Raw genomic sequence first — 9584 nt, 5'->3', positions numbered from 1 at the left:
TCTTATTACCAATTTATGGTATGGTAGATGGTACAATATGGCTGGTAACCATCTCTGCTGTCATGCAAAAGCAAAAGCATGCTGCTGTGTAGCGCTGCTGGCCCGCCTCTGTCAGCGGCATCTAGTACACATACGGTGACATACACAAAAGGCAAAACAGTGTCCATGGTTGCCACGCTATGGCGTATGCCAGGGCAATTCTGGGAAAACGGGCTTGAAATGATTGTCTGCCGTTGCTTTCCCGGAGGAAGGAATGACTGGCGACATTTACCCAGAATCCACCGCGAAAATGATTTTGTGCCCCAGCAGGCACAGGGGTCTCAACCCAGAATTCACAGAGACAGCCTAGACTCAGTTAATTGTTCGCAAAAATGTTATCTTTGCAAGGAATTCACTCCGTTTCCCATCTCACAGCTTCCACTGTCTCCAGACCTGCCACAGCATCCCCCTCGCAGAGGCTGGCAAAGATTAGGCGGCGAAAGAAAAAGACAAGGGACAAGATGTTCGAGGAACGTATGGGCTGCTACCTAGCAGAGGCGGACCAGCAGAGCCAGTGGAGGGAGACCGTCTCTCTGTGCCAGCGCTCACACAGCGAACGGGAGGAGAGGTGGCGTGAGGAAGACAAGCAGGCGACTGAAACGCTGCTTGGACTAGTGAGGGAGCAAACAGACACGCTCAGGCGCCTTGTGGATGTTCTGCAGGACCGCAGGAGGACAGAGACACCCTGCAGTGTATCTGCAACCGCACTCCCCTGCCACAAAGTCCCATACCCCCCTCACCGAAAATAATCAGGAGGAGGGGCGGCCGGGGACGTGAATACTGTCACTGCACCACAGCACAGTGCTCAAGTACCCAAAAGCTCTCATACCCTACATTTGCCGAAGTCCTTCACTTCCAGACTCACAGTAGTCCCAATCCCAGTCCCATCCCCTAACTGTCTACTTAATTAATAGAAATGCTTTGCTGTTAATTACTGTTTCCGTTATGTTTTTTCAAAGAAGACTGTGTTTGAATGGGGGGCGTGGGGAAGGGGGTGGTTAATTGCATAGGACAGTCACCTTTCCCAGGGTACAGACACGGGGGCAGGATCAGCAGCGGGTCACACACACGGTGCAGTCAGTAGGCACCCTGGTCGTTTTTTGGAGGTGGTTTCCAGGATCTGTGTGGGCGGGGGAGATGTGACTTTGCAGCGGGGGAGGGCGGTTACAGATCTTATACAGCGGTCCTTGTCCTGGACCGCTGAGTCACGCAGCTGAGGAATCTGTATCCGTCCTCCTCCACCACAAGGTCACATATCCGCCCGCACACAGAATTCCATAAAGAGGGATGGCAGGCTCCGTTGAAAGAAGCATTCCGGCACTGCGGACCGCTCTAGGAGCAGGAGCCTGTCATTCCTTGAGTTTAGAGGCGGTCTTTACATCACCGCACACCCTACCCAGCACAGTCTGCGTCCCAGTTTCAACCCTTTCACGCAAAGTCATGAATAAAGAAACCTTTGTTCAGTAATAATGGGACATGTATTTTATTTTTACACGTGTGCTGGAAGTGGGGGTAACGGGGTGAACGGGGTATGTAACCGAAGAGGAGAGTCAACAGTAACTGGGTAAAGAAACAGGGGCAGGTTCAGCTTCTCTGTAAAGAAACTGAACAGTCACAGGTCACGCTGCTCGCTGGTATTTGAAGAGTTCCTTGTCGCTGTCCCAGGCGCCTGTATAGGGCTTCATGAGCAAGTGCATTAGCGGGCAGGCTGGGTCCCGAGGATGACTTTAGGAATCTGCACATCCACAACAGTTATTTCGTGGTCCGGGAAGAAACTACCTTCCTGCCAGGCGTCTGAGCAGCCCACAGTTCCTGAAAACACACGCATCATGAAACCTTGCCGGCCACCCGACGTTGATGTTTGTAAAACGTCCCCTATGGTCCCCCAGTGCTTGCAGCACATTGAAAAGTAGCCCAATTTCTCAGCAGCCTGACTGTGGAAGAGGTGGGACGATAAAGTGCGAGGAGGAGAAAACGGCGATGATCGCAGCGGGCTCCATGCTTGCAGTGCTGTGGCGTCCGCGCTGTCACTGACCAGAAAAGTGCACGAACAGATTGCCCGCAGGCGCTTTCAAGGAGGGAGGGAGGGAGGTTGTGATTGACGGTTCAATGACCACACTTACCCAAAACCACCCTCGACACATTTCTCCCCCAGCAGGCATTGGGGGCTCTACCCAGCATTCCAATGGGCAGCGGGGACTGCGGGAACTGTGAGATAGCTTCCCACAGTGCACCGCTTCCAAAGTCGACGCTGGCCCCGTGAATGTGGACTCAGAAATTCGAATTAGTGTATTTAGTATGGATACACAAATTCGACTTCATAAGGTCGAATCCACAAATTCGAACTAAGTAGATTCGAAATAGTCTTGTAGTGTAGACAAGGGGGGGCCCTTAAAATAAAATATCCATGGTTTTGGAGATTGTTTTAAAAAAAATCCTATAAAAAAAAAAGGGGAGTTGGGAACACCTCCCAGTATTTTTTTCATTGCGTTTTAATAGAAAACTGGGATTGGTCCCAGGTTTTGCCTGGGTCTATGGGCTTTTGGAAATTCTTCAGATCGTGTATATAGGGGAACTGTTTCCCCCAGGACGGGCTGACTCGATGGATAGGCCCTTTTCTCCTTTCCTTTCTCGGTGCTTGGCTCCGGAGGCATGCCCACAGGTGGTCCACAATGCCTGTTGTTACTGCGGGAGGTGCCCCTGGGGCAATAATTCAAACGGTAGTCTTTTCCCTGGGATAGGAGTAGTTTGATTCCTTTGTTGCAGGTTGGGGGAAAAACAAAAAACACATTGGGGGATTCAACCTGATATTAAGCGGGGTCCAGGGACTCTCAGCTAGTATTGGAAATTAGGACTCCCAGTCGAGCGAGGGTGCTGGGATTCACAACCTAAGGCGGGGGATTTGGGGCTCCATTGGGGGGGTGGTGGGGTACTATGGGGCTTGATTTGAAACATGTTAACACCTCCGGTTTCTCCGCCAAGGCCCCAAGGGAAAACAGAAAAGGTTTTCAGGGGGGAGGGGGAAGTGGGGACCGGGAGGGCTGTTCTTCTGCTGCAAAAAATCACTGTGGGGGGAAAACACTCAGGGGGGGAAGTGTGGGGGACATAAATAGGATACTTTTGGGAAAATAAGAAAATGGAGACATGCTTCTGAATCTGTAATGCCTTCTGGGCACAAAAATTCCTTGAAAGGGCACCCACCCACCTTTTACCCCCCTGCAACAGCTTTGCTGCTGCTCAGTGGGGAAATTTCCCCCACTTTTAAAATATACTTTGCCCTTGCTTCCTCCCACTAAGTTACCACCGTCCTGCAAGGGGGCCCCATCAACCTCTTCTTTGGCCCCTTTCATCCGCCTCCTCAAAAGCCCTCGGCCTCCCCTCCACATATGGGCCCAGGGTATCTGGCCACAAATCTTCTGCCAAAGAGGGTAAAATGGGGCCCATAATTCCCACTTTTTCTTCTCATCTTACTTCCAAAAGCCCAACCAGGGGATGCTCCACTGTGTTTAAATAATTTTGCTGCATTTAGGGGAAACCCAGGCTTGTGGATCAGGGGCCCCGTTGTTGCCGGGGCGGGCTGCACCAGGGGGGGGACACACAGCGAGAAAGTACCCAGTCACCTGGCCCCCTGGCGGAGAAATCAGGGGGGCCCCCGTTGTTGGGCCGGGGCGCTTGCACAGGACACAACAGGGGGGGGAGGGGGAATTTCAGCGGGCATTTTCGGAGGGTGGACGGATGCTCGACTGCTTTGCCCACGGGTCTTCGTCTGGAGCGCCCGGCCAGATGAAGGTATAAAAGGTTTGGGGGGGACCCACTGAGCTTTGCGCATTGGTTAGAGAGGCTTTCCACCACCTGGTGATTCAGTTGTTTTTGCAACGTGGGGGGATCCTTGGGCCAAATACATGATTCCCATTAAAGGAAGTTACAAAGGGGGACTAAAATATTTTCCTTGCAAGTTTTCATGCAGCCCTTCCACCCCGGGCGGGGGGGGGAGGGGGGAAGGGAATGCCAGGGTTACCCTACCTTGTTGTAGCTTTTTTAACTAGGGATTATTCCTTTGCCCTGATCCTGCAAAGGGACTTAAAAGGGCATCTGCCTAAAAACTTTAAATTCATAACACATGGAGCTAGGGGGGGGGACCCAATGGGGAATCTTTCATATTTTGGCATGAATCATGGGGCCGGAATTTTTTACCATGGGGCATCTTTCCTGGCAATTTTTCACCCCCATCGGGCCTTTTAGTTGGACCCCCCTGGACTAATTCCAGGGGGGGCCCAGGGATTTTCTAGAGAAGGTTATTAGTTCCACTTTCAAGGGCTGAGTTTGGCAGGGCTTTTCCAACTTTCCAGTGGAGGGGGCCTTAACAAGGGGGCTGAATCGTCTTGGGGGTGGGGTGCTCTAAGCACCTTTCTGGGGACACTCAAGGGGCCCCCATTTTTGGTGGGGTCTAAAAAGGGGATTCCCAAAAATAAAATCCCACCAGTCTCTTGGGAAAACCTTTCAGGGCGTGTGGTGCAGTTAAGTCAGATTGCTGAACGCTGCAGCCCTGGCACTGCAGCAGAGACACATCACAGCCAGCAAATAGCAGCATGGGCTTGTGAGCAGGTATTTAGGGCCAGCTCAAAGCCCATTCAAGCCAACAGGCCTCTTTCCATTACTCCAATGGACTTTGGATCAGGCCTCCAGTTGGGGAATACAGGGTGAGGGTCTAAAGGATTTATTGGCATACGTTTGGGTTTGTCAAGCACACACACCACCACACACACACACACACACACACACACACACACACAACCACTATCCCGATTCCCACAAGTGTCACAAGGCCTATTTGGGTCCCCACAGAAAATGCTGAGTACCAGCCCTCTGAAAATTAGATCCTTTTAAGGCATCTCAAGCTGAATGTCCAAATCTCTACTCACTGGGGCAAATCTGGGGCTAGAGCCACCTTAAAAGCCATGTCCGGCCTCACTCTGTGACTTAAAGAGCTTGGGAGAATTGGCTGCTACTGGGAATCCAGGGAGCAGAGACCTTAATCAAGTGGAGGGTCTCATCAGGGACTGGTAGCATTGTATTACCTGTGAGACCACAAAACAGCTACAACCGTGTGTGATAATGACCGAGGCCGTGTTGTTTGTGGCAATGATCAAACAAAACTCTCTGATATTGATGGATACAGTAGCAAACAGTCCTGATTTTTCCCACAGTGTTGCTGTTGGGGCAGAGGCATATTGACTCAGCTTCCTGGCCTGTGAATTATCAGATTTTTCTGTGGTTTGAACAGCTATTAACTCTCATCATATTTGGTGATTTTTCACAAGTCCCAGCTCCCGGAGTCAGGGGATCATGGGAGAATCTCAGCTTTCATTTTAAAGAGAAGAGTAAGTTTCTAGCCCTTGTGATTGGGGGAAGGCAGCTTGAAGCATACAACAGAGGATGAGCACTGCATGCAGGTAAAATTCCACTTGTACTTACACTCAGACACAACCGATTGGAGGCTGGACTGTTACCAGAGTGATGAGCACGGTATAAATACCTAGACAGGTGAGCAGGGACACCAGATATAGCCTGCGGCTGGAATAACTTCTCTGTGCATCAGGGACCCCAGGGCTCGAGCCCTCATCCCCAGGCACTGCACAATTAGCACCTTCCAACCTGCCGCCCAGTGACCTGCTAACACAGTAGTTCTCAAACTTTTGTACTGGTGACCCCCTTCACATAGCAAACCTCTGAGTGCGACCCGCCCCCCTTATAAATTAAAAACACTTGTTTATATATTTAACACCATTCTAAATGCTGGAGGCAAAGTGGGGTTTGGGGTGGAGGCTGACAGCTTGCGACCCCCAGTAATAACCTCATGACCCACTGAGGAGTCCCAACCCCCAGTTTGAGAACCCCTGTGCTAACAGTTGTCAGAATAGGAGTGAACTCTGACAGAGGACTCCAGTCCTGGCCTCTGATTGGTGGAATGCTGGAGGTCCTGATTGGTTTATAGCTTCTATTTAAACCCAGCATGCAAAAAGAAATTGTCTGTACAACTGGGTTCTTCCCGCTCAGGACTGGTTCCCCTGCAACACCTGCTCCTACTGCCTGCAGCTGATCTCCTGGTAACCTGCTCTGGGTGTCCCTAGCCTCTGCCAGAAGCTGGGAATGGGCGACAGGGGATGGATCACTTGATGATCCCCTGCTCTGTTCATTCCCTCTGGGACACCTGCCATTGGCCACTGTCGGAAGACAGGATCCTGGACTAGATGGACCTTTGGTTTCACCCAGTATGGCCGTTCTTATGTTCCTGTGACCTTGCCTGCCTCCTTACTTCCCTTTCCAAGCTGAGACCACAACCCAGAAATCCTGGCCCTAAATTTCCCCCTGCTCTAAGCACTTGTCCCCCATCACTTAGCAGAAACCGAAATAGAACCCAGGAGTCCTGACTTTTATCTGTCATTTTATTGCCCAGTTTGGTGAGTTCCTTCTGTAACTCTTCGCAGTCAGCTTTGGATTTAGCTCTCTTGAGTAATTAAGTATTTTCGGCAAAGCAGTAAAAAATATTATTGGTCCAATAAAAGCTATCACTTCCCGCCCTTGTCTCTCTAATATCCTGGGACCAACAAGGCTACAACAACACTGCATATAATGAATGATGTTAACAGTGCTGGCGCCACCATCTGGCCATTTCATGGCACTGGCTGATTATAGCACTTCCAAACAGTTTGCTGAACAGTGTAACTTATCCACACACCAGCTGTGGGAGAAGGGAGGGAGGCACAGCTGGGATGCAGCTAAGTAGGTGGTGTACATTAAAGAGTTAGAACTTGATTCTGATCTCACATCAGTTTTACACTGCAGTGGGGTCACTCTGGACTTACATCAGGGTCACTGAGATCAGGATCCAGCCCTAACTCTGTTGAACTGAACAGTCGCCCTCTGAGCGGCAAAGAATGTGAGACAGAGAAGGCCTTATGGCTGTGGGGAAAGTCCAAAAAGTGTGACCCAGAAAAGGCTCCAAAACCAGAAGGAATTAAAAAAAAACATTTTTTTTAAATTTCCTGGCTTTTAACCCAGTCTCATGATTTTGGGGAGACCTAGCTTGTGATTTTTGAAGGCTTGGGGCTGGTTGTACCCAAACAATCTCAAACCAAAAGCCATCTCCCAGTTTTAAACAGGAAATCTGAACAGCCAATGCAAAGGAGCGAGAGAATGCACATTCAACCGTGTGTAGTCAACCCCTAGCAAAATGTGGCCCTGGTCTGTGACTTGGGCTCTTAGGTGATACCACAGCACAAATAATGAACAATAATAATGTGTCAGTACAGCACCCAACATCTCCTAATCCATGACAGGGGTCTCCAGGTACTACCACAGTCTCTAGGATAAGATTGCAGCCTGGTTCTACGTGTGTCACTCTGAAGCCTGGAACATCTCTTGAGTCAGTGAGAAGCAATTGAAACAGCAACAAGCCTGTCTGAGAGCTGCTTTTGTTCTGAATATCAGCAGGTTGGATCATCCCTGGGATTCACGTTTTGTTACTGTCCAGTTTTCAAGTTCTCAGCCATTTGGGGTTTACGAAGGATACCCTTGTGGGGTACAGCTACGGTCTATGCCATGCCAAGAGTCCTGGACGGTTGTACTATCAGAGGTAACTCAATCAGTCTCCACCCTTACTCTGCAGAGCAGGGCTCGGCAACCTTTCAGAAGCGGTGTGCCGAGTCTGCATTTATTCACTCTAATTTAAGGTTTCGCCTGCCAGTAATACATTTCAACCTTTTTAGAAGGTCTCTTTCTATAAGTCTATAACAGGGGTAGGCAACCTATGGCACGCGTGCCGAAGGTGGCCCACGAACTGATTTTCAGTGGCACTCACACTGCCTGGGTCCTGGCCACCAGGCCGGGGGACTCTGCATTTTAATTTAATTTTAAATGAAGCTTCTTAAACATTTTAAAAACCGTATTTACTTTACCTATAACAATAATTTAGTTATATATTATAGACTTAGAGGAAGAGACCTTCTAAAAATGTTAAAATGTATTACTGGCACGTGAAACCTTAAATTAGCGTGAATAAATGAAGACTCAGCACAGCACTTCTGAAAGGTTGCCAACCCCTGGTCTATAATATATAACTAAACTATTGGTGTATTTAAAGTAAATAAGGTTTTTAAAATGTTTAAGAAGCTTCATTTAAGACTGGTGGCCAGGACTGAGGAAGTGTGAGTGCCACTGAAAATCAGCTCGCGTGCCGCCTTCGGCACCCGTGCCATAGGTTGCCTACCCCTGCTGCAGAGAATTTGCACACAAGAATTTCCTTGCTGGTATGAGGCGGACTGAGGGGTGTTGGGACAATTTGTACAGTGGGGAGGCCGAGAGCCATTGAACCAAACTGTAAACCCCGCATATGATGCAAACCACTTCAAGCCAGAGGGTGTGGCAGCTCCCCCAGCACCCCTAGTTCCAGCACCTGTGGGCAGACTGTACAGAGGGTGGACATCTCCGCCACAGCACAGGCTTTCAGCGACTGGAATTAACTAACACAACAGCTCCCTCTAATAGTTTCTGCTGCCTCTGGATCAAACCTCAAGCAGTGTGTCACCCAGTCAGGGGCGGGTCTTATCTCTGACAGCACCCAGGGGCCTGTCTTGCGTTCATGCCTTGGCAACACGTGCCTAGCAGGCCATGCCATCTCAATGCACTGCTCTTTGTATAACTAACCACTAGCTGTCGCTGCAGGTGCACGTACTGTACTAACCCTTAGCCACACCTCTATCTCTGCTTGTGTGAGCAGCTGTGCATTCATAGGAAGTACATCCTGGGTGTGTTTACATCCCACTTCTGTACAGAGAGGGGAAGGTGAGAGTCTCCACCGGTAGAGTAAGGAGGAGTATATTTATCCCTGCGCCTCTGGGATGCAGAGAGCAGAAGGGGACAATCTCCCACCGCTGGCTGGGTGGCTGTGTGGATTTCACTGGCTGATCTGGGTGGATTCCCTGACCCAAGGACCGGACCTTAATGCCAAGGAAAATGATACTGAAGAAAGGAAGGAAGCAGGATCTGCAGCCAAAGCATCTGCCCCCCTGCACATGGTGCGTGAGTGGGATGGAGAGAAGGGAGCGCAGACAAAATGGAGTGGGGCTCGGGCTTCTGCTCTGGCCCCTGCCCCAGCAAGTCTAAGCCAGCCGTGGGCACACCATTAAAACTGGGTCTTGACCCACTTTGGGGACCCAACCCGCAGTTTGAGAACCGCTGTGCCAGACTGAACTAGACGAGCTGTTGAGGTCCCTTCCTGGCCTACATTTCTATGATCTGATTCAATGAGTCTATTATTACCCCAGTCACAGACCAGCCCCCACTGTTCTGGGCGATGTACGAACACAGAACAAGAAGAACGTCTCTGCCCCAGAGAGCTGCCAATTGGAGTAGAAGAGATGGACACAGACAGACGGGAGAACCAGGAAACAATGAGGTCGTACTGTACTGGCCTGAGAGGTTTGCCCCTCAAGACTCACAGACGTTGCATTCTGGGAACTAAGCACCACATGCGAGAGTGAACC

Source organism: Mauremys mutica, chromosome 12 (assembly GCF_020497125.1).
Source record: "Mauremys mutica isolate MM-2020 ecotype Southern chromosome 12, ASM2049712v1, whole genome shotgun sequence".
Taxonomy (NCBI): Eukaryota; Metazoa; Chordata; order Testudines; family Geoemydidae; genus Mauremys; species Mauremys mutica.
This window is presented reverse-complemented; position numbering follows the sequence as displayed.